The sequence below is a fragment of the Solanum pennellii genome, chromosome 6 (genome assembly GCF_001406875.1).
Source record: "Solanum pennellii chromosome 6, SPENNV200".
Lineage (NCBI taxonomy): Eukaryota > Viridiplantae > Streptophyta > Magnoliopsida > Solanales > Solanaceae > Solanum > Solanum pennellii.
In genome coordinates, this window is record NC_028642.1 from 14491805 (window position 1) to 14517312 (window position 25508).

General features: G+C 38.7%; 1 pseudogene; it reads right to left on the reverse strand.

Annotated features, from left to right (window-relative positions):
* The window catches only part of LOC107022129, a 133401-nt pseudogene that overhangs the window by 75534 nt on the left and 32359 nt on the right, over positions 1–25508 (reverse strand).

The following is a 25508-nucleotide window of genomic DNA, read 5'->3' on the forward strand; positions in this document are numbered from 1 at the left end:
TATATATATATATATATATATATATATATTATTAAAAAGAATGACGAACCTGAATTATCAAAAATATGAGGGTAACGGGACTTCACGTAAGCCTCGGCCTCCCATGTTGCACTCTCAACTAGATGATTCTTCCATAACACCTTTACGGAATTCACCTCTTTGTTCCTTAACTTCTTGACTTGCCTATCAAGAATTTTAACTGAAACTTCCTCATAATATAGGTTATCCTTGACACCAAGACCTTCAATAGGAAGAACAGACTCGTGATCACCAATACAGTTTTTCAACATAGAAACATGGAAAACAAGATGAACCGAAGCCAATTCACTAGGAAGTTTCAATTCATAGGCAACCTTACCAACCCTTTGCAAGATTTCATAGGGACCCACATAACAAGGGCTCAACTTCCCTTTTTTGCCAAGTCTAACCCCCCCTTCCATTGGTGAAATTTTCAAACACACCTTATTGACTTCTTCAAACTCCAAATCCCTTCTCCTATTATCGGCATAAAACTTGTGCCGACTATAGGCCGTTTGCAACCTATTCCTTATGATATGAAATTTTTCCAAAGTTTTATAAATCAACTCGGGACCAAGAAGAAATATCTCACCCACTTCAAACCATCCAATAGGAGACCTACACGTCCTACCATACAAGTCTTCATAGGGAGCTATGAAAATGGATAAATGAAAACTATTATTATAGGCAAACTCCACCAAAGGCAAATTCTTATCCCAGTTCCCTTTAAAGTCAATGATCCATACCGTAAGCATATCCTCTAGTCTTTGTATTATATGCTCCATTTGACCATTCTTTTGGGGATGAAAAGCGGTGCTCAACTTCACCGTAGTACCCAACCCTTTTTTGAATGATCTCCAAAATCTAGATGTGAATTGTGAGCCCCAATCCGATATGATGGATAACGGAATACCATAGAGGCACACAATCTCATTTATGAAGATTCTTGCATAATCCTCCGCCGAATATATAGACTTGATGGAAATAAATCGAGTAGACTTAGTCAATCAATCCACAACCACCTATATAGAATCATGTGACTTTTGAGTATGAGTTAAACCTACTACAAAGTCCATATTGATGTCTTCCCACTTCCAAGTAGGAATTTCGATCTCTTGAGTAAGCCACCCGACTTTTGGTGTTAGGCGTTTACTTGTTGGGAATTTGGACACTTAGTGACAAACTCTGCTATGTCCCTTTTAAACCTTCCCACCAATACAACTCCCTTAGGTCATGGTAAATTTTTGTCAAACCGGGATGAATTGATTAGCAGGACCCATGTGCTTCTTCTAGGATCCGATCCCTCAACCCATCTACATCGGGAACACACAATCTCCCTTGGTACCGTAACACACGCTCACCCCCTAAGGAGAATGATTTATTTAACTTGTCGAGAATCTATTCTTTTAACTCCATTAATGCTAGATCAAGGTGTTGTTTTGACTTCACCTCAACCACTAGAGTGACTCAGATTTATGATGGACTATAGCACCCCCATCCGGAGAACTTTCCAACCTCACCCCAACCTATTTAACCTATGTACATCCCTTGCTAGGTCCTTCTTGGCTTCACCAAGGTGAGATACACTGCCCATAGTCATACGACTTATGGCATCCGCAACCACATTAGCCTTGTCGGGGTGATAAACGATACTCATATCATAATATTTCAACAACTCTAACCACATTCTTTGTCAGAGATTCAACTCCTTTTGGGTAAACACATACTGGAGACTCTTATGGTCGGTAAAGACATCAACATGAACATCATACAAGTAATGCCTCCAAATTTTCAAAGCAAACACCACGACCGCTAACTCATGCTCATGAGTGGGATAATTTCTCTCATGTACCTTATGTTTCCTAGAGGCATAGGCTATCAACTTCCCATGTTGCATAAGCACACACCCCAAACCCACACGGGATGCATCGTAATACACAACAAACCCCTTTGTACCCTTCGGTAAGGTCAACACTGGAGGGGAAGTAAGCTTATCTTTCAATAATTGGAAGCTTTTGTCACATGCCTCCAACAATAAAATTTCTTACACTTTTGGGTCAAAGTAGTCAAAGGAGATGCAATGGATGCAAAACCATCCACAAACCTCCGATAATAACCCCCTAAACCTAAGAAACTCGTAATGTCGATTAAAGTCAAAGGTCTAGACTAATTTTGAACCACCTTCGTTTTCCTTGGGTCTACCTCAACTCCCTCACTGAAGATGATATGCCAAAGAAATGTCACCGACCTCAACCAAAACTCACACTTACTATATTTTGCATATAATTGATGTTCCTTAAGGGTATGCAATACTACCCTCAAATGACCCATATGATCATCCTCATTCTTTGAATATACCAAGATGTCGTCAATGAAGACGAGAACAAATGCATCTAGGTAATTTCAGAACACCCTATTCATTGGGTCCATAAATGTCGCTGGAGCATTAGTGAGACCAAAAGACATTACCAAGAACTCATAGTGCCATACCGAGTCCGAAAGGTCATCTTTGGTACATCCTCACCCCTCACCCTAAGTTGGTGATACCCCGACCTCAAGTCTATCTTTTAAAAGTAACTCAGCCCTCGGAGTTGATCAAACAAGGCATCAATTCGAGGGAGAGGGTACTTATTCTTAATGGTGACCTTGTTGAGTTGGAGGTAATCAATACACATTCTCAAGGACCCATCCTTCTTCTTCACAAACAAAATCGGAATAACCCATGGAGAATCACTAAGCCTTATAAAATCCTTATGTAGTAAACCCTTGAGTTGAGCCTTCAACTCTTTCAATTTAGCCGGAGCAATCCAATACGAAGGAATTGATATGGGATTTGTATCCGGTAGCAAATCAATGCCAAAGTCAATTTTCCGTTCGGGAGGAATACCAGGAAGGTCATTAGGAAAGACCTCCAGATTCTCACTCACTATGGGGACCGACTCAATGGGAGGAACTTTGGAGTCTAGATGTAAGACTCTTACAATATGGTATCTACAACGTTTTGAGATTATTTTGCATGCTTTTAAGAAAAGATGATACGACCTCTAGGAATAGAATTTCCCCCTTTCCACTCAACAACAGGTTTATTAGGGAAGTTAACCGCACCACCCTTGTCCTACAATCAATGGAGGCAAAACATGTATGCAACCAATCCATACCCAATATAACATCAAAATCAAGCATATCGAGTTCTACTAGATCAACATAAGAAACTCTATTGGGCAACATTATTTTACAATTTCTAGACACCTTTTTGCAACAACCGACTAGCCCACCAGAGTAGACACTATAAAAGGTTCATGCAAAATATCGGGTAAAATATCAAACTTTTTAGCTACTAGAGGTGTAACAAATGATAAAGCAACACCAAGATCAAGTTAGGCATACACATCAATAGAGAAGAATTTTGACATACCGGTCACCACATTGGAAGAAGTCTCTTGCTAACCCCTAGAACTGAGTGCAAAGAAGCGGTTCTTCTTTTGTGCCACAATAGAACCACTTTCTTGAGTTTAACCACTACCCTTGTATTTACTCTTCAAGTTTGGACAATCTATCAGCTTGTGACCACTCTTTCCAAAACTAAATCAATTATCCGTCCCCTTAAGGCAACCACCGTAGTTCCTTTTACCACACTTTTCACAAGTTGGCTTCTCTATTGGTGAATTAGTACTTTTTCCCCTCTTGAATTTAGGGTTAGACACCCTATCACCACTAGCTTTTGGAAACTTTGGAAGGGACTTGATTTGAAACCCGTCTCTTAAATCTAGGCTTGTCTTGTATTTCAAGCCTATTCTTTGAAGAACCTCCATCAAATAATTTTCATCTTTTAGCATCTTTTCTCTTTCTCTTAGCCCTTGCCTCTTAAAACCTTCTTGCATGCACCATTAGAAGAGAAATGTTCATGTTGTCATGTTGCATGGCTGAATGGCACTCCTCTTGTAAGTTATGCGATACCCCCATCACAAAATGACTCATTTGGTCTCTAGGATCGGTGACCAAATAAGGAGCATATTTGGACAACTTAATGAATTCCAAAGAGTAATCATGAACACTCCGTTCTCACTGGAGAAGGTTGATGAACTCCCCCACTTTTTGCTCCCTCATCTCCCTAGGAAAGAACCGATCAGGAAAAGCCGTCTTAAAGATCTCCCAAGTCAACCAATGACCCCTCAATGTCATATTATCCCTACATACCATGCTTGTGCCACGTCCTTTAGTTGATAAGTAGCCAATTCGGCCTTATCAATTGTGGAAAACCCCATAGCCAAAAGTATTTTAGAGACTTCATCCATGAATTCTTGGGGGTCTTCATCAACCTTAGACCTGTAGAAATTAGAAGGGTTTATTTGAGTGAAGTCATTTAGACGGGAAGCCATAGTAATGACTTGTTGATGAGGACGGGGCACAATCTTCCGCTTGGCTTGGGCCGTCATAGCTTGTGCTTGGACGGTGGCGGCTTAAGCCAATTGAATGAGGACAACCCCTATATCTCTATTAGTCAAGGGTGGAGAGTTGACCGGAGCTTGATCAACATTAGCATCTTCTTCAAGTGGACGAACTTGCTCACCACGGGGAGGAGCTCCCGCATTGGCTATTTCCTTTTCAAGTCTACGAGCTGCATTCCTTAAAGTGTTCATTATTTATATAAGCACAACAGTTAGAATATGATTCAAATGCACACCATAGGTATACTCTAATGGCACGATATGGGATTTCCAAGAAAGATAGCGATTCTTAGGCATCAAATAGGTCCCATTCATAAGTGTGGTACTCTTCACAATTATGAATACAAACCAACATAGACGTATTAGCGAGAGAGATATAACTCAACGATATTCAATATCATTCTCCGATATCAAGTTTGTCACATCCAGGTTTACCCCCTAGACATAACTAGCTTCGTCATCCTTTTTAAGGACTAAGACTAGCCTCTTAGTCTCATGTCAATACATTCATAGGTTTAAAGATGCGGAAAAATTTTAAACTTTCATTACAACTACTTGGAGGTTTACATAGACATCTACATACACATAATATATAGTCATACTTCATATAGGAAGGTTACATAGCCTTCTACTTTTATTGCAAATATACATATAAAGGATAGAAAAATAGTCTCAATGCTTGTCTCATCTCATACCATCTAAACGATTATCTCAATATGGGCATAACCCTTACATCAATAAAATAGGACAACATATAGGTCATACAAAAGTATAGTACGCAATTGAAGAGGAAAGAAATGAAAGAGTCTTTAACAAGTCCGTAAGCTAGATGGTGGCATTGCCCTCAGAAGTTGAGGATGTACCCTACTTGGATTAAATGAAGAATCCAAGCCTTCAACAATGTCGCCTTCCAAATTCATCAACGAACAGAACCTAAAATGTTTGGGAAAAGGGAAGAAAGATGGGGTTAGTACTCCACATGTACTAACTATGAGACCTTATGCACATATTCCAACAAACATGCTAAAAAAGGACTTTAAGTCAAATGATACAATTTTACCCTTTTAGGAACCTAATACAAAGCCAGGCAGGTCATATCAACCAACCAAACATGCCTACTAACTCAAACACATCATATACATTCCAACATACTCAAAACCATGATTTACTACAACTATATCATCGAGGAATAACATCAAAAGAATGAATAAGAGTGAATCTTATCATAATAAACAAGACAACTACTCATGAATCCTTATCAAGTCAACAAGTGCAATGACCAAGCAAATCCCCATAACCATACTCAATAAAGTGAACTTACCAAGAAACCATTATCAACGCTCAACTTCACCTAATTTAACATTTAGATGTACATTTCACCTTATCTTAACAATACAATCCAATGCATACTCATAGGTGAACTAATCAACATAATCATCAATGTGAAATCTCATCATGTACATATCATATATCATTATTACAAAAACATTTATAAGAACATCCTCCTAAGACTCCCCTCAGGCCTAACTAGTGCAATGCTTAGATAGAGTACCCCTACATAGACTAAGCTAGACCCCTTAGGTTATCCAAGTAAGAGTTCAACTTCTTTAATTCATTTTACCATTTGGGAACATCTTGCCCTAACCGACATAGACCACATGAGCTAGTTTAAAATCCGGTGTCATAAAACCCTACAACGAAAGAAGGCGGACTACTTGTCAAGGTAGTACCAAAACATGAAACATAGCAACTACGTGGATCCACTAGCTAGTATTCTTATAAGGTCAACATAGTTCAAGTACTAGGAGGTATAGTTGGAACCCTCTTTATGCGCCATGCATTATAGTCTCCAATCTTGAGAGTAATGCAGTGCTCCTACCTTCCCTATGTGGGAAGGGACACTCCTCAATCTAGTGCACTCGGTGCTAAGGTGGAGTCCCTTTTTGAAATGTCTTTAAGCCTTTATTTATCAATCATAGCTTAGTTTAGGTCATAAGGTCAACCCCTTGTATAATCATCATCATCAATATCTCAATAAGAATTGTATGAGTTTAAGTCCTTTCATCATAATTCATATAAGTGAGATTAACACATTAGCTTTTCATAGCATATCAAGAAATATTGATAGTTTTTGCCATTCTTATATCACATACACCTTAATCAACCTCATAACATAGTCAAGACATTTCAATTCAACATCATACCACCCTATCATCCTAGTTTAAGACATACTCAAAAGTAACATCATGACTTAACCACAACTTAATAACTATTGGAAGTAAAGATAGAGATTCCAAAACTTACCAAGTCTTCCTCATAGTTTATCATGAAGGCCTTACCATTAACCCACAACTAAAACCAACTAGGGGAGTGACATCATAACACAATGATAACCAGAATATAAAAAGGCCAATTGCATATCTATAACACAATTAAACACTTGATTATAGCTTAAGACAAGATACATAAGCCAATTTCACAATGTACTTCATGCCCGAAAGCACATCTCAAGAACTAGCATAATAGGACAATAATTCATCTTAATTTATTCATAAAAACACCATAGGATAATAAACTAATCAATAACCAAGTCTATTTAATGATCACAATACAATATATGTCAAGTTCATAACCTAGGGTTAGGGATAGAGGATCATGTTCTTCAATTTAGACCAAACCATCAACAATTACAATAATAAAGTTAAAATGCATGTAAATATATTAAATATAACCTAAATAAATCATCAACAACTCATTTCATAACTTATATTTCGTAATTGGATGAAAACCATAAGAAAACTCAACTTTTTAAATCCATTTTGAAGGAATCCTTTGAGGAAAGAGTCTGAAAGATGAATTAGATCCCATACCTTAATGTTTCATGAAGAGTTGATGTTGAATTCGTACCTTTTCCAGCCCCCAAACCCTTATCCTTCCTAGTCTTCAATGGTGAGTTCAATTAGAGATAGACAAAATAGAGAAGGAAGAGAGTTTATTTGTGAATTTTAATTAGGTTAATTGGGGTTGGGGACTTTATATGGGAGTCTAAGTTAGTTAATTTGTCTCCCCTTCATATTTAACTAACCCCTAAACCACTTAATTAGTAAAATGACATAACACTAAAACGTGCAGGAAAATTACCCCCCACAGATGAAACCCCGTCGACGGGCCGTCTGTGAGTCTACGTACCTTCCCCCCTCCCGTCCTACACTCCGTCGATGAGTTCAGAGACTGAGCAAGCAAGGGGCTTCTTCAACTTGTCTATGTATGGGACAATGGTGGTCCTTGAGGAGTCGTACCCGGAAGTTTTGACCATGAAACAATTAAGACACCTATTATCTACTCTTTTTTTTTTACCAATTTTCATACCTTTTCGGCTCCTAAAAGTTAGTCTAATAGGCGAAGGCACGCTAGTACCTCCTTGAACCAACTTCTGGATGTCATGAACGTTCTTGGATGTTTTAATTCTTAAACTTCCTAAATGACCTATATTTATTAAAATGGACTTAAAAATAGTACTTAGATCCCATGGTACCTATATTAGGCTTTACGACAAGTCTTGAATTTTCAAGGTGTTACAACACTCCTCGCCATCCACTCGAGCCGGTGGCGGGTATACAAGTCATGTACTGTTGGGACTGTGTGCAAGATCCCTGTAAGAACTTAACACTGGACCGTCAGCATTAGAGTCATCACCCTTTATCATTCAGCAACTTGGCATCTTTGTATACATGGTACTGCCATCGACGCTCCACCGGTTGGGCTCATCAGCAACCGGTGCAGGGAACTCATGCTGTGGTGTTGGAGCAGACTTTGAACTCTGGGCCTCATAAGATGAGGCAGGGTGGAAAGACACCTCAGGGAGGGTCCTCCCTGTGATGTAGAACCGGAGGCAGTGACTACGCCACGCACCACCTTCATGGGGGTGCATCGAGTGGCTCTAACAACAGGTGCAGGGGTCTGAGTTCCAGGAGGCAATTATTCGGGATCCTTCTCATCATTCGTCATGCCGATCAACCGTCGAGAAGTACCCACAGACTTGCACCTCTCCATAGAATAGACTATGTCCGGTTATGGGGACATAGGTACAAGAAAAAACACCTTGTTAGTATTATTGTAATCAGTCTATTAAATCAAAATAATCAAGACAAAATCTGGAAACACAATACAGAGGTAAGAACAGACTTTTAGAAATGGTAGACGGACATTATCGATGGCCCATCGATGAATTGACGGTCCGTCGATAGTGTCCTTTGGTGGATAGTTAGCAAAATTTAGAATTCTACATTCTTCAAAAATCTTAGTTAAAATTGATAGGCGTGCAGAACGGCCCGTTGATCAATCAACGAATCGTAGTCCACTTCCGTTATCTGACATTTAGAAAAATACAGGAAATATGAGGAATCACACTTTCAGTTAGAACTGACGGACGTACAAAACGGCCCGTCGATCAGTCGACGTCCACTTCTGTCATTAGAAAATCAAATGCTGAGGTTAGTGATCGATGGACCCGATCGACAATCCGTAGACGAGGTCACGTTCTATTGGTCATAGATAGGTTTTGGCTTGGTTTTAACCCCATATATGGACAAGTTCACGCACATCACAAGTTTACCCAACATGAAAGAACAAACATAAGACCAATTTGTCATCCCTAGGACTTCGATTTTGCAAATTTTGATCATGGATTCTACGAGACTATCAAACCTTAAATCATATAAACAACAAGCATAGTGAACTTTCACAAATTCCACCCCCCAACCCAGTCACTTTCTATCATTCTAAGGGACATAGAACCCAATTTTGACAAGTTTAACATGCAATTTTTGTCCCTGAGTCAAGACCCACATACAATATATTCGTTTCAACATGAAAATGAAGGAGAATTCATTAAGCAAAGGAAAATGCATTACCTGTAAGTTGTAATGGGGTGAATGAGTGGGTGATATTGCAAAAATCAACCTACATGCCGCCTACGAATATCGACCGGAGAAATGAGTAAGTGTTAAGTAGATAATGGGGGATTAGGATTTTGGGGTTTTTGGGATTTTGGGAGAGTTTGATTGTTTTGTAAGAGAATGGAGTGAAGTGGCTGTGGGATTTAATGGCGAAAAAGGGGAATATGGGGAGGGAAACGGTTGGGTGGGAATTCGGAAAGGTGCGGGAGGGTAAGTTAATGGTTGTATCTTAATATAGTCGGTTCGGTTGGATCGGGTCACTATTTTTTGTGAACTGACGGTAACCTATCGATGGTACAGAAGTCAGTCAACGGTCTGTCGACTGGTCTGTCAATTTTTCCCTAGCTTAGACAAAATTTTAAAACATACCTAGGATATACGGACACTATCGACGGTCAGTCGGTGGGTCCGTAGATCTGTGCACTAAACCGATTTTTGCAGAATTCTTGTGGTTTGGTACCTACACATTGAACACTCATTAATCCATTCTTTTTGTGTTTTCTGGACACTTTTTAGACACGGACCCTAACTACTCTCTAGCCAACATACTAAAAAAATTAAACGAAAATTAACATATGAAATTGAGTAATACAAAACGACACAAAAGAATGCAAAATTCCTTCAAAGAAAATAAAAACCTATTGTTGGCTAGAGGATACATATAGGGTTGCCTCCCAATGAGATCTTGATTTAACGTCACTCCTTGATTATTTGGACTTCATCAAGGTGATATGCCTCAACCACTTCATGGGCACTCTTCGCATTCCCAATGTAGATCTTGATTCTTTGCCCATTTACCGTGAACCTTGTACCCTCCTTGTTCTCCAACTCAACCTCTCCATGTGGGAAAACTTTAGTGATCAAGAATGGACCAGTCCATTTTGACTTGAATTTGCCCGAAAACATACGCAGCCTAGAGTTAAACAGAAGCAACAAATCCCCAACTACAAATTCGCGCTTCTCAATCTTTTGATGATGGTACTTCTTCATCTTCTCTTTGTAGGGGGCTGAAGTTTCATATGCTTTTAGGGGAAACTCATCAAGCTCATTCAACCAATTAAGTCTCTGTTCTACTTCTTCATTCCAATCCATCACCAATTTTTTCATTGCCCACATGGCCTTGTACTCTAACTCAACCGGCAAGTGACAAGACTTCTCATATACAAGTTGGAATGAAGACATACCTATGGGGGTCTTTTATGAAGTCCGGTAAGCCCGAAGAGAATCATCAAGCCTCCTTGACCAATCCGTTCTGTTAACATACACCGTTTTTGACAGGATCTGCTTGATTTCTCTGTTAGACACCTCAACTTTCCCACTATTTTCTGGATGGTAAGGAGTGGCTACATTGTGGAGAACCCCATATTTCCCCAATATCCCTTTGAACATCTTGTTGAAAAAGTGGGATCCCCCATCACTAATAATGGCCCTAGGTGTGCCAAATCTAGAGAAGATATTCTTTTTCAAGAACGCGGTGACACGCTTCCCTTTATTGTTGGCAAGTTCTATGCCTTCCACCCATCTTGACACATAATCCACCGCCACAATAATACATTTCATCCCATGAGAAATCACAAACGGGACCATAAAATCAATGCCTTATACATCAAACTACTCGTTCACTAGAATGGGATTTAAAGGGAGCTCTTGCCTCTTCGAAATGACCCATATCTTTGACACCTATCACATGCCTTGGAGAACTCATGAGCATCTCGGTGGATGGTTTTCTAATAGTACCCACACTGCAAAATCTTGTGGGCAGTCCGGATACTACTATGGCCCACCCATAAGCGATTAATGACATTCCTCTAAAACACTTAGCATCTCAATTTCCGGCACACACTGGCAAATAATCCCATAATCATAACACCTGTATAAATAAGGTTCATCCCCAAAGAACTTTTTCACATCATGCATGAACATTTTTCTCTAATGGAAGGACAAGTCCAATGGGATTATATCAGTAGCCAGATAATTCACAAAATCGGCGAACCATGAAATCAAGTCATGAGAAGCGTCCAATACATGCTCATTCGGGATGGTATCATCAATTTCAGCCTTTTCACACAACTCTCGCATAGCTTCATCCTTTAATATGGACAAGTGATCGACAACTTAATTTTTTGTCCCTTTTCTATCTTTCACCTCAAAATCAAACTCTTGCAATAGTAACACCTATGTAATCTATCTTGGTTTCACATCCTTCTTTGCCATCAAATATCTCAAAGCGGAGTGGTCAGTGTGCACTATAACTCTTGTGCCAAGAAAATAAGAGCAAAATTTTTTGAAAGCAAATACCACTACAAGGAGCTCTTATTCAGTCACAATGTAGTTATTTTGTGCTTTATTTAAGGCCTTACTAGTATAATAGAGGGGGTTAAGGATTTTATCTCGTCTTTGTCCCAATACTACACAAAGAGCAACCCCACTAGCATTAGACATCACCTCAAATGACTTATTCCAATTTGAGAACATAATTATGGGCGCAGACACCAACTTCTCCTTCAACTCTCCAAATGCCTTCAGACAAGATTCATCAAAATAGAGTTCACATTCCTTCTCAAGTAATTTGCACAGAGGATGTGCAATTTTTGAGAAATCCTTAATGAACCTCCGGTAGAAGCCCGCATGCCCAGGAAAACTCTCAACCTTTTACAGATATGGGTGGATGAAGTCTTTCTATAACCTCAACTTTGGCTCAATCAACCTCTATCCCCTTCTATGAGATGTGATGAGAGAATATAATACCATTTTTCACCATGAAGTGACATTTTTCCCAATTTAGCACAAGGTTACAATCTTCACATCTTTTGAGAATCTCGGCCAAGTGACTCAAAATACGATCAAAATAGTCATCAACGAATGAAAAGTTATCCATAAACACCTCATAGTTTCCTCCACCATATCGGAGAATATCGACATCATACATCTCTGAAAAGTAGCTGATGCATTACACAACCCAAAAGGCATCCGCTTGAATGCGAATGCCTTATAAGGGCAAGTAAAGGTGGTTTTCCTTTGATCCTCTTGTGCAATAGCGATTTGATTATAACCCGAATAACCATCAAGACAACAGTACCATCCTTTTCCTACGAGTCTGTCTAACATCTGATCCATGAATGACATAGGGAAATGGTCCTTCTCAGTCCATGCATTCGACTTACGGTAATCCATACAAACTCTCCATCTAGTCACCAGTCTTATTGGAACAAGCTTATTCTTTTCATTAGGAACCACTGTCATTCCCCCCTTTTTGGGCACACGCTAAACAGGGTATACCCAACTACTATCTGCGATAGGATATATGACTCTGGCATCCAACCACATAATAATCTCCTTCTTAAATACCTCTTGCATAGGTGGATCCAAACATTTTTGGTGCTCAATACCTGGCTTACCATTGGGCATGATCTGGATTTTATGTGAACAAATACCGGGTGAAATCCCAATAATGTCCGCTATAGTCCAACCAATGCCTCATTATGACATCTTTAACACTTCTACCAGACACTCTACTTGTTCTATATTCAATCCGATTCAATGATTACCGGCAAAGTATCATCTCTTTCCAAGAATACATACTTTAGATGAGGTGGTAGGGTCTTAAGCTCTTATTTTGGAGCCTCCTCAATAGATGGATTCGCGGTTGGAGACTCGTGATGGTTCATATCTAACTCCAATTTCTGTGGTTCGAAACGAAATTCACCTTGATTAAGTGCCGCAACCAACAACAATACTCTTCAATACCCTCACTCTCAAAATTCATGATCACTGCCACTTAGTGCCTTAACACCAAGGCACTCTTTGATTTGTACCTCAGACGTACTCTCTACCTTTAAGGATATAGGAGATACCGTTTGGATCTCACCACTCTATTTCATGGACCTACAAATATTGAATGTTGCTTCTTTCTTGTTTTAATAAAACTTCATCTACCCTTTTTCCATGTCAACCAAGGCACAACCGGAAGCAAGGAACGACCTCCCTAGAATAATAGGCACCTCAAAATCCACCTCAAAGTAAAGATTCACAAAATTGGCCAGAAATATAAATGAATCCACCTTCACTAAAACATCGTGGAGCATCCCAGTAGGCCTCTTCACTGTTCGATCAGCCATTAGTAACCGCATCGCAGTGGGATTTGGATCACCCAAACCCAACTTCTTGTAAATAGAGAGGTATGAGATTTATTCTTGAACCTATATCACATAGTGCTTTATCAAAGTATAACAAACCGATGGTACATGGAATAGTTAAAGCGCCCTGATCTTCTTTATTTTGAACAAGAGACCTTGTAGCAATAACACTACAATGTTGCATTAAGTCATCATCCTGAAAACATACCGATCTCTTTTTTGTAACCATATATTTCATAAACTTGGCCTAACCAGGCATTTGTTCAAGAGCTTCTATCAAAGGGACATTGACGGAAAGATGCTTCAACATAGTAATAAACATCGGTATTTATCGTCCTTAGTCTTTTTCACCAATCTTTGCAGGAATGGTGGTGGTGGTGTAGGAACGGGTATCACCTTTTGGCGTATCTCTGCTTCTTTCACCGCTTTGTCTACCAACTCACCACTAGCTTCCACTACCTAATATTTTTTTTCACCTCATCTTCTAATATAGACACCATAGGTGGATCAATGGTTTGCTTACCTCCTTGAGTAGTGACCTCCATGCAATGTCCATCATTTTTTGGATTTTGAATGATATTGCTAGGAAGAGTACCAGTTGACGTGGGTTTATTATAGTAGACAATTGGTCCATTTGCAACTCAAGATGCTTGATTGAGAATGCATGTCCATCCACCTGTTGCCCAATATTAGCCAAATAACCTCTCAATTCCTTGGCGTACTCATCACTAGCATCAAACCTCCTCCTCATCTTTTGTAGCATATCTTCAACTCGCGCCATACTACCTCCACCATCCCTAAGATCAACATCCCAATTTTGAGGTGTAACATAGGGCCCACCTGGATCGTTTATGTTAAAAGTTGTTGTCACCGGTGTAGTTTCCTTATAAAACATAATGGACCTCTCTATTGTAATCCAATAGTTCCGACCTTGATTTCCTTGACTTTGGTGCCAATTCTCTTGATTATAGCCTTGGGTGTTTGGTCCGAAACCCCTGTATGCTTATTCACTGCGTGAGAATCCTCTTCATAGTAGTAGTCATGCGCTTGCAGTGGTGGTTTAGTCAAATGATTCACTGCGTTTAGTTTATCTGCATCCCTAGTGACATGTTTCAATACAAACCTAAGCTCAGTTCTCATTTGAGACATCTCTTCATGACTCTCATCTGCGGCCGGGTTGTGTGTATCTTACATTGCAAAGGCGTTTCTCCCAGTTTCCAACTTCCTAGTGCTCCAAGCCTTATTGTTGCGAGAGAATTTGTCCAACTTCTCGGCGATCTATACATAGATGTATTAACCATAAGAACCACCTGCAATAGTATGTAACACTGCCTTATTATTATCATCTTGCCCCCGATAGAAGTACTATTTCAATAACTTATCATCAATGTAGTGGCTTGGGACACTCCTCACGAATTACGTGAATCTATCCCAAGATCTACTCACCGACTCCCCAGGCAATGCCACAAAGTTGTTCACTCTATCTTTGTGGTTGAGCTTTTTAGACACCGGGTAGTACCGTGCTAGGAACACATCCCTCAACTGGTCTCAAGTATAGATCGAATTATAGGGCAACTCATTGAACCAATTTGCGTCCTCTCCTTTAAGCGAGAGAGGAAACACTCTTAACCCGATGACATCCATGACTAAGTCTGGCCTCCCTACACAACTCTTACACACCAACCTCAGTTTGGCTATGTGAGCATGTGGATCCTCAGATGGTATCCCCAAAAACACACCTCTGACAGTGAGTATCTACATCAAGCTACTAGTTATCACGAATGTGTGACCTTGTGGTAAAGGTGGTAGGACAAGAGGTACATCAGAGTCAACGATGTTGATATTTCCCTTATAGAACTCTTGAGGGCGTGGAAAGGGAGGTTGCCTCCTCAGAGAACCATCGCTAGGGTTCTCCACAGTCACCTGGTTATGAGCATCAACCGACGGAGCAAGGTAACGGTTGATCCCATTACCTAGATTTAAGGGATTCTTTTGGTTATTCATTCGGCGGAGCATCCAGTTAAGTTCAGGATCAAATGATACGATTGGTTATCCTCAGCTCCGTGTACTTTGCATACACTAGATCTAGAGATAGACAAAAGAAACAAAAGAAAAAAGTAAAATTAGGAAATTTTTGACTTAACGTACTAATTGTTCTTGAAGTTAATCTAAAAGTCACTTCCCCAAAGAATTATAAGCGGTTGTATCAAGTAAAGAACCCAACTGTGAGGTTGGGGTCGATATTATGAGGAAAATGATTTAGACTTAACTTTAATGTACAATTACCTCTATTTAGTCAAGTCCTTTCCAAAAACTAGTAATTGAAGGGGGGGGGGGTTGTGAAGAAAAAGTGTTGCAATGTTGTGAAATCAAACAAGTAACAAGAGTGAATTATTGATGTTTATCAAGTTGTGAGAGAAACTAGGGTGTAAGTGTTCCCCACAGGTTCATAACCCCATAATCCTAGCTATAAAAATTCTTTCCTAGTATTTTGCATGCAAAGTGATAAGTTATGTATCTCTATATCCTTGGTCCGACATTTAGAGAATTTCACCCCGTACATTTGTCCGGCTAGTAAGCATCATATTCAAAGTTTGGCTTAATTATTACTTCATACCAATCGAAACTAGCCCATTAGATAGTATCCACTAAATGTATGTCGAAAATTCTTTTCCTATTAACTATCCCCTTGGTTCGGCAAGTAGCAATAAGGCGAGTTCTAACATGTGCACTCATTTAGAAGATTTCTAGACGAAAAAATTATTGATGCATGCAATAACCTATTGAGAATTGTTATTTAGCTAGGTCTATTTTGTTAAACACCCATGGTTCCCACAACCCTAGTTGTGAATTTAGTTACCCATGCTTAGAAGAACACAATTCATAAAATAATAAATCATGAACTTACCTTAAAAATTCGAAGAAAATTCAGAAATTCAACTTGAAATCACACAATTATTTTGAACACAAAATGCGGAAATTTGAATTAATTGCAAAAAAATCTCCAAGAACAAATGTATGAAATAAGTAAACGAATCCAACCCTAAAAATCAGGTTTTTAACCCTATTTATAATAAAAGAAGTCCTAAATTTAAAGGATTTAACATAAGGAAAGCTTTTCCAAAACGTGGCTTCAATCGACGACCCCCAAAGAAGGTCAATCGGTCTAATGACGGACCATCGACTGCCTCTGTCGGTCCATACTTAGCATCTTTTCTAAGACTTCACTTTGGACTTTGTCTGATCAAATTGATGTACCAACAACACGGTCTGTCGACTAACTTACGGTTCGTCGATGTTTCTCGTCATTCCATACTTAGTTTTTCTTAAACATCGGGTACTGGGACAGTCTCAGATCACATCGACATTTTTCCAGGATGATTCATCGATCAGTCGATAGACTGTCGATCTTTCCATATCCCCACACTTAATCAGAATTCCCCGAGTTGCTTCCAGATACCTGAACCTTCAATCAACAATCACCACTTATGGTCCGTCAATGGGACGACTGGCCGTCAATGGCTTCATGGGCCGCTTATGCACTGATTCTTCACAACCTTCTACATTTTTGTTTTGGACAACTTTCCTGCAAAAAAAAGACAAAACATATTAAAATTACTACAAAAAGGCTGTAGACATACACCAATTTTAAGAAAACAAGCATTGAAAGTACCGTGAAAACATGGTACATCGAAGATCCCCAAGATTTTCTTCATGAGGTCTACAAGATCTTATTTACCGTTGGTGTGACTCTAAGTTAAAAGACTGAGTTTTGGACACCTATCAACTCAAAGATGTGGCACAAACTTTGTATACTCAATGGAGAGACAATAGGGTGCTAAGAGGTGTCCAGTGACATTAGAGATATTCAAGAGGACCTTTCTTGATAGGTTATTTCCTAGATAGTTGAGGGAAGCTAAGGTGGAAGAATTCATCAACCTTCGTCAAGGAGGTATTAGTGTACTTGATTACTCCTTGAAGTTTACTAAATTATCTAAGTATGCTCTAACTTTGGTGTCTAACCCAAGGGATGAGATGAGTCGCTTTGTCACGGGACTGTCCGATGACTTGGTAGAAGAATGTCATTCGGTTATGCTTCATGATAAAATAAATATCTCTCGTCTAATGGTTCATTCTCAACAAGTGGAAGAAACTACACTAAAGAGGAAAAATAGAGAGGCCCAGAGGGCCAAGTCTTATGAAAGTGGTTCTTCAAAGGGAAGGTTTGAAATTAAAGATAAGCCTAGATTCAAGAAGAGGTTCTCCAGTCAAGTCCCTTCCAAATTTCCCAAGGCTCGTGATGATAGGGTGTCTAACCCTAAGTCTCAAAAGGGAAGAGGTACTAGTTAACCAAGCAAGAAGACTACTTGTGGAAAGTGTAGCAAGAAACATATGGGTGAATGCCGAGTTGGGACGGACAATTTGGTTGTGGCAAAAGTTATCACAAAGTTAGAGATTTCCCGAACGTGAAAGAGAAAGACAAGGGGAGTGGGCAAGCTCAAGCAAGTGGTTGTAATGTTGATGATCCAAGAAATAATCGCTTTTATGCTCTCCGCTCTAGGGGTGAACAAGAGATTTCTCCGTATGTGGTGATCGGTATGTTACAAGTTTTCTCTATAAATGTTTATGCTTTACTTGATCCTCGTTATACCTTGTCATTTTACTTCTTTTGTAGCTAGAAAGTTTGATATTTTGCCTGATATCTTAAATGAACCTTTTATGGTGACTACCCCAATAGGTGATTCGGTGGTTGCAAGAAGGGTATATAGAATTTTTCCTATAATTTTTCCCAATAGAGTTATCCATGTTGAATTAGTAGAACTTGATATGGTTGATTTCTATGTCAATTTGGGAATGGATTGGTTGCATGCTTGTTTTGCTTCCATTGATTGTAGGACAAGAGTTGTCAAGTTTAATCTTCTCAATGAACCAATCTTAGAGTGGAAGGGGGTAAATTCTATTCCTATAGGTTGAATCATTTCTTGTCTAAAGGCTTGTAATATGATTTCTAAAGGTATTTATACCATATTGTAAGAGTCAAAGATTTAGACTTCGCAACTCCTCCCATTGAGTTAGCCCCCATAGTGAGGGAATTTCCTGAGGTCTTTCTAAATGATCTTCCGAGAATTCCTCCCTAACGGGAAATTGATTTTGGTATTGATTTATTACCGAGTACAAACCCCATTAAAATTCCTTCTTATCAGATGGATCCAATTGAATTGAAACAGTGGGAGGCTCAAGTTAAAGACTTGCTACACAAAGGTTTCATTCAACCTAGATTTTCTCCATGGGGTGCTTTGGTGTTGTATGTGAAGAAGAAGGTTGGGTACTTTAGGATGTGTATTGATTACCGTCAACTCAATAAAGTCCCTATAGAGAAAAAGTATCCTCTATTTGCGATTGGGGATTTATTTGATCAACTCCAACGTTCAAGTTACTTTTTGAATATTGATTGGGCATTGGGTTATCATCAACTTAGGGTGAGAGGTGAATATAACCACCAAAATGGCTATCCAAACTAGGTATGGTTACTATGAGTTCCTAGTTATGTTATTTGGGTTGGCAAATTCCCCTACGGATTTTATGGACCTAATGAATAGGGTGTTTTGAAACTACCTAGATTTCTTTGTGATTGTCTTCATTGACGACATCATTGTATTTTCGAAGAATGAGGATGAGCATACGGACCATTTGAGGGTGGTATTGAAAGTTCTTAAAGAACATCAACTTTTTTCCAAGTATAGCAAATGTGAATTTTGGTTGAGATCAGTTGCGTTTCTCGGTCATATCATCTCTAGTGAGGGTGTAGAGGTCGATCCGAGAATGACAGAAGTGGTTAAGAATTTAACAAAACCTTTGGCTCCAACCGATATTCGAAGTTTCTTGGGTCTATCCGGGTACTATAGAAGGTTTATCGATGGATTTGCATCTATTTAATATCCCTTGACTACTTTGACCTAAAAGAATGTGAAATTTGAGTGGTCGGAGGCTTGTGAAAGAAGATTCCAAATCTTGAAATATAGGATTACCAATGCTCTATTGTTGACTTTACATGAGAGAACCGAGGGTTTTTTGGCATAAAGTGATGCATCCAAAGTGGGATTGAGTTGTGTCCTTATTCAACACAGAAAAGTTATAGTCTATGCTTCTAGGCAACTCAAGGTTCATGAGAAGAACTACCCAACTCATGATCTTGAGTTAGAAGCCGTGGTGTTTGGCTTTAAAATATGGAGGCATTACCCATTAGGGTTCATGTTGATGTGTATACCGACCACAAGAATCTTCGGTATGTGTTTACTCAAAAGGAGTTCAATCTCCGACAACGAAGGTGGTTGGAATTGTTGAAAGATTACAACATGAGTGTTCTTTACCACCACGACAAGGCTAATGTGGTTGCGTATTGTCTAAGTCATATGACCATGGGTAGTATATCTAATGTGGAAGAAAACAAGAAAGACTTAGTGAAAGCTCGTTTGGGTGTTCGATTGGAAGATTCTCCTAATAGTGGTATAATAGTCCATCATAACTCCGAATCATCTTTGGTGGTTGAGGTGAAGTCTAAGAAACACCTTCATTCATCACTGATGGAGTTAAAGGAATCTTTTCTTGGTAAGCTTAATGAGTCATTCTTCTTGTGTGTGTGTGTGTAGGGGGGGTGGTGGTGGATGATGTTTTGAGGTACAAAGAGAGTTTGTGTGCTCCCAATGTAGATGTTTGAGAAACCGGATCCTAGAGGAAACTCATGGTTACCATTATTCTATTCATCCGTGTTCTACTAAGATGTATCATGACCTTAGAGAAGTATTTTGGTGGGATGTCTTGAAAAGGACATAGCGTAATTTGTTGCAAAGTGTCCAAATTGCAAACAAGTGAAAGTCAAGTACCAAAAGTCAGCGGCTTACTTCAAGAAATACAAGTTCCCACTTGGAAGTGGGAAGAAATTAATATGGACTTCGCAGTGGGTTTCCCTCAGACACGAAGGCAAAATGACTTTATATGTGTGGTTGTTGATAGGTTGACGAAATCCGCTTACTTTATCCCCATTAAGTCTACTTAATCGGTGGAAAAGTATGCAAAAATCTATATAAATGATATTGTGAGTATTCATCGTATCCTTTATCCATCATTTCGGATAGAGTTTCCCAATTCACTTCTCGATTTTGGAGGTCGTTCCAAAAAGGTTTAGGTACTCTTGTGAAATTAAGCACCACTTTTGGTCCTCAAATGAATGGCCAATAGGAACGCATTATGAAAACCCTTGAGGATATGCTTATAGCTTGTGTTATTGATTTCAAGGAAGATGGGATAACACTTCCCATTGGTTGAGTTCTCTTATAACAATAGTTACCATTCGACTATATCCATCGATACTTTTGAGGTTTTGTATGGTAGGAGATGTAGATCTTTGGTTGGGTGGTTCGAAGTTAGTGAATCTTCACTCTTTGGTCCCGAATTGATCTGTGATGCTTTGGAGAAAGTTTATATGATAAAGAACTGATTGAAAACAACCTACAGCCGGTAAAAGTCTTATGCCGACAATAGGAGAAAAGACCTAGAATTTTAAGAAGGTGATACGGTGTATTTGAAAATTCCACCCATGAAAGGGGTGATGAGGTTTGGCAAGAAAGGGAAACTTAGTCCTCGCTATGTGGGTCCCTTTGAAATGTTGCAAAGGGTTGGCAAGGTTGCATAAGAGTTGAGATAGCCTAGTGAGCTAGCTTTGGTTCACCCGGTATTCCATGTCTCTATGCTTAAGAAGTGCATTGGTGACCCCGAGTTAACCCGTCCTCCTCACTTTGAAAGAAGGGGTGCTTTTAGTTTTGTCGGTGCTTGAAAATTTTTTGTCTTCTCCTTATTACTTTTGAACTCAATCACTTGCTGCCGTTACTCTTCAGTTATCTAGTTAGGTCTATATTGTAGAGGTACTTAAATTCAATTAGTGATCGATTTCTAGGTTTCATTGTAAACCTAATTGGTTATTTCCAATTACGTAGATCAATAGTCCAAACCGTACCCAAAGGTCAGGCATTTCCCCTTTTTATCGGAACTTCTGTACCAGAAACCCATTTTTCCTATTAAAGTCCTAGGTTTTGATGAGAACCTCTCCTATGAAGAGGTTTCGGTGGAAATCCTTGATCGACAAGTGAAGAAGTTTAGAAACAAAGAGGTGGCCTCTGTAAAGGTGTTATGGAGGAACCACCTAGTTAACAGAATAACATGGGAGTCCGAGTCCGACATGAAGTCCCGCTATCATCATCTATTTGATAACTAAGGTTAGTTATTCATATTAATAACAAATATAATGAGTAAATTTGAATTTGACTTTTGTTTCAAAGATATGCATAATTGTTGTAAAAGGTTTATGCTAAAATGAGTTTTCATGGAAAAATGCTCTTTTGCTTGATTTTCACTTATTTGTGTATTTGGTATGTTGTTGCCTTCATGAAATAATATTGAGCATGTTTAAGTGTTTCGACATGAGTTTTGTCATAAGTTACTCTTTGTGTTGCGTTGAGCTCATGTTGTTGTTGAGAAGGAAATTCCTCATGTTGTTGTAATGTTGAGATCTTATATGTCGTAATTGATGTTTTGAGTTGCTATGAGTAAATTCAATGATTATATGTTGAATGGAGTGATAAGAACTCCTTTGGGTTTTAACTCGTATAGATTATGTATGTCGTTGTTGGGATGCTAGTATTGAGTCTATCCTTTCCTTTCAAAAGTTTCTAGTGTCATTCGGGGACGAATATTCCTAAGGGGGATATAATGTAACACTCTGAAAGTCCAATACCTAATCTAGATCCTCACATGAGTATCCAAGACATGAAACACTGTTATAAGACATATAATAATGTCATAAACTATTTAGAAAGTTTTAGAGTCAAGACGTCAAGAAACGTCCATGAAGTTCAGACATTAGAGAAAGAGGTGCTAGTGTGCCTTAGCCTATTTCACAGGGTTTTAGGAGTAGGGATATATGAAATTTGGTATATAGGTGTTAAAAATGTATTAGATTGTATTTAGGGTCGAAACGTCCGGGTATGACTCCCCAAGGACCACCCTAAGGGTCCTTGGAGAAAACCCTTCAATTTGAACCCAAAAAGGTTGTGTTCGCAGTGGCTACCTAAGAAGCCAATTGATGGGGCGTCTGTTTCTTCGTAGACCCACACTTAGATAAAATAAAAGACTGGTACAAAATACCAGTCACTACATCAAACAACGGTTGTGCAGTACGGTGGGGGGGGGGACCAGGTGTCGATAGACCTACGAACCGTAGGTCGGGGTCTCGTAGGTCAGGCCTATGTTGGACTGTTTGATTTTAAGTGGTTTATTTTAATTAGTTAGATGATTAATTAAAAGCTATGGGAGGTCTAATTAATTTAATTAAGGACCTATATAAAAACCTAAGCCTAATTAAACTAACCCAACACCCACAATTTCCAAACTCAAATCTCTCTACCTTTTCTCTACGTCCTCTCTCCCCAAAGAAGACTACATAGAAGACCAAGGTCAAAGGGTTTTATGGAATCCATAACATCACTTTCCTCCATCAATAAAAGATTAACAAGTTATGGGAACCATTCACCTTTGAGACTCCTTTCGGCAAAGGGTTCTTTCAAATTAATTTCCAAAAGAGGATATGAGCACGAGTTTCTTTCTAATCCAAAATTGATCTTTCAAATTGTATTTTTCTTGATTTTGAACGATTATTATGGTTATGTTATGATGTATTAATATTCAATTATGGTAGTTCTTGATGTTAAACCTAGTATGTGGAAGAGGTGATGAATTGACCCCAATTCCCTAACCCTAGGTTATGAACTCATGTTGAATTGATTAGTCCTGATGCAATTGACTTAGTTCTTGTATTAATTGCTATTATATGTTTACATTACAACTATTTTTTTTGATGAAATTGGTTGGTTGGTGGTAAGACAATGGATGATGACTTTTCAAGGAGAAATGGTAAGACTTTGTGATGTTGAACCTTTAGCTCAATTGTGATGACTTGTACAATGTGATGAAGTTCAATTAAAGCATATATTATGATTATATTATGTAGGTGTTGGTATGGTGATGCAACTTAAATGTCTTTATTACGTGAATTGTGATATTATGATTAAGATGTAATGATATAAGGTTGGTTGTGAATTACCTATGTGCCATACTATGACATGATGATGATAATGTGTTAATCTCACATATAAAAGGATGTTCTCATGCAATTCCTATTGAGATAATTCCTGTGAGTATACAAGGGGGTTTAGTCTCCTATGACATATTCTAAGTTATGATTGTTAAATGATGATCCAAAGACATTTGAAAAAGGGACTCTAGCTTAGCACTGAGTGAACTAGTAGTGAGGAGTGTCCCTTCCAAAGTAGGGTAGGTAGGTTCACTATTGTACTCATGAGATAGAGATGACAATGCCAATGGCATAACGAGGTCCTCAAACATATTTCCTAGTTCTCGAACTATGTTGCTTCATAGGAATACTAGCTAGTGGATCCACCTAGATGCGATGTTCATTCTAGGTACTAGTTTAGAGACTAGACCACCTTCTCTCGGTTTGGGGTTCCATGACACCAGATTCCACATTTAGCTCTTGTGGTCTATGTTGGTTAAGACAATTGTTCCCCAAAGTAAAATGAAGTAATAAACGGAACATTAACTAGGGTGACTTAAGGGGTTTGACTTAGTCTAGGTAGGGGTATGAGACTCTACCTAAACAATGCACTAGTTGGCCTTGATGCAAGTCCTAGAAGGTTGTTTTTATGTTCTTATAAAGTAAATGTTATGCATATGTTCACTTTACATATTTATGATCCAAAATGATGTTAGTTTCACTTATGAACATGCTATTGGTCTATATTGCTAAATATGATGATGACTATTGTTGATGCTATGTTATGTGAGGTTAGGCATTGTCTGTTATCTTCTGTTTGGTTTACTTGGTTGAGTGAGGTTACGGGAATTTATTTCGTCATGGAACTTGTAGACTTGAAGGTGGTTTATGAGTAAGGGTCTTGTATATGTTGTAATGTTAGGAACTCTTATGCATGCTTGTTGTTATAACATGATGTTAGATTTGTTTTGGTTATGTACTCAAATTTCTATTATACATGTTGACTTTGTTTTACTTGATGATGTTGTTCTTGTGCTGTATATGGTTTTTTCTTAAGGAATATGTGATTATTAGCTTATATGGGTTCTTGGTTGTGCATAGTTTCATACGTTTTATGTGCATGTTTCCATACTTAGTACAAGTGGTGTGATAACCTATATTTGTATGTTTCTACAATTATGTAGGTTCCGGCTGTTGAGCTTGTAGAAGTCCTCACCATTCCGAGGGCGATGCAACTATCTAGCTTTAGTTTCCTTCTATTTCATTGAAGACTGTTATTGTATAAGCCTATATGTGGCTTTTTTTGTAATGAATTATAGGCTACGATTGAATATTGTACTCATTCTAGATGGTTTAAATGTGAGACATTCCTATTAGACTATCTTTGTATATTGTGTATGTAGCTTAAAAGTGGAAGCATATGTAAGCTTCCTATCTGAGGAGTCTAAGTAAACTCCCTACATATATTATGTATAAGCGAGAGGTCTATGTAAAGCTCACTATATTGATGTAAAGAAAAGTTTTAATTTTTCCGCATTTTTTGCCTATAATATGTTATGACGAATGCCAAGAGGCTAGTGTTAGTCCTCTCCTAGGACGATGACGCCGGTTAAGTCTAGGTGGTATTCCCTTGATATGACATGGACACTTCGACTTGACCACTAGTCTGTGGATGGTAAGGACTAGCTATATTGTGGCGGATATCATACTTCTCAAACAATGTTTTAAACAATTTATTGCAAAAGTGGGAACCTCCATCACTGATAATTTCCCTTGAAGTGTCAAATATGAGGAAGATATTTTTGTTCAAGAATGCGGTGAC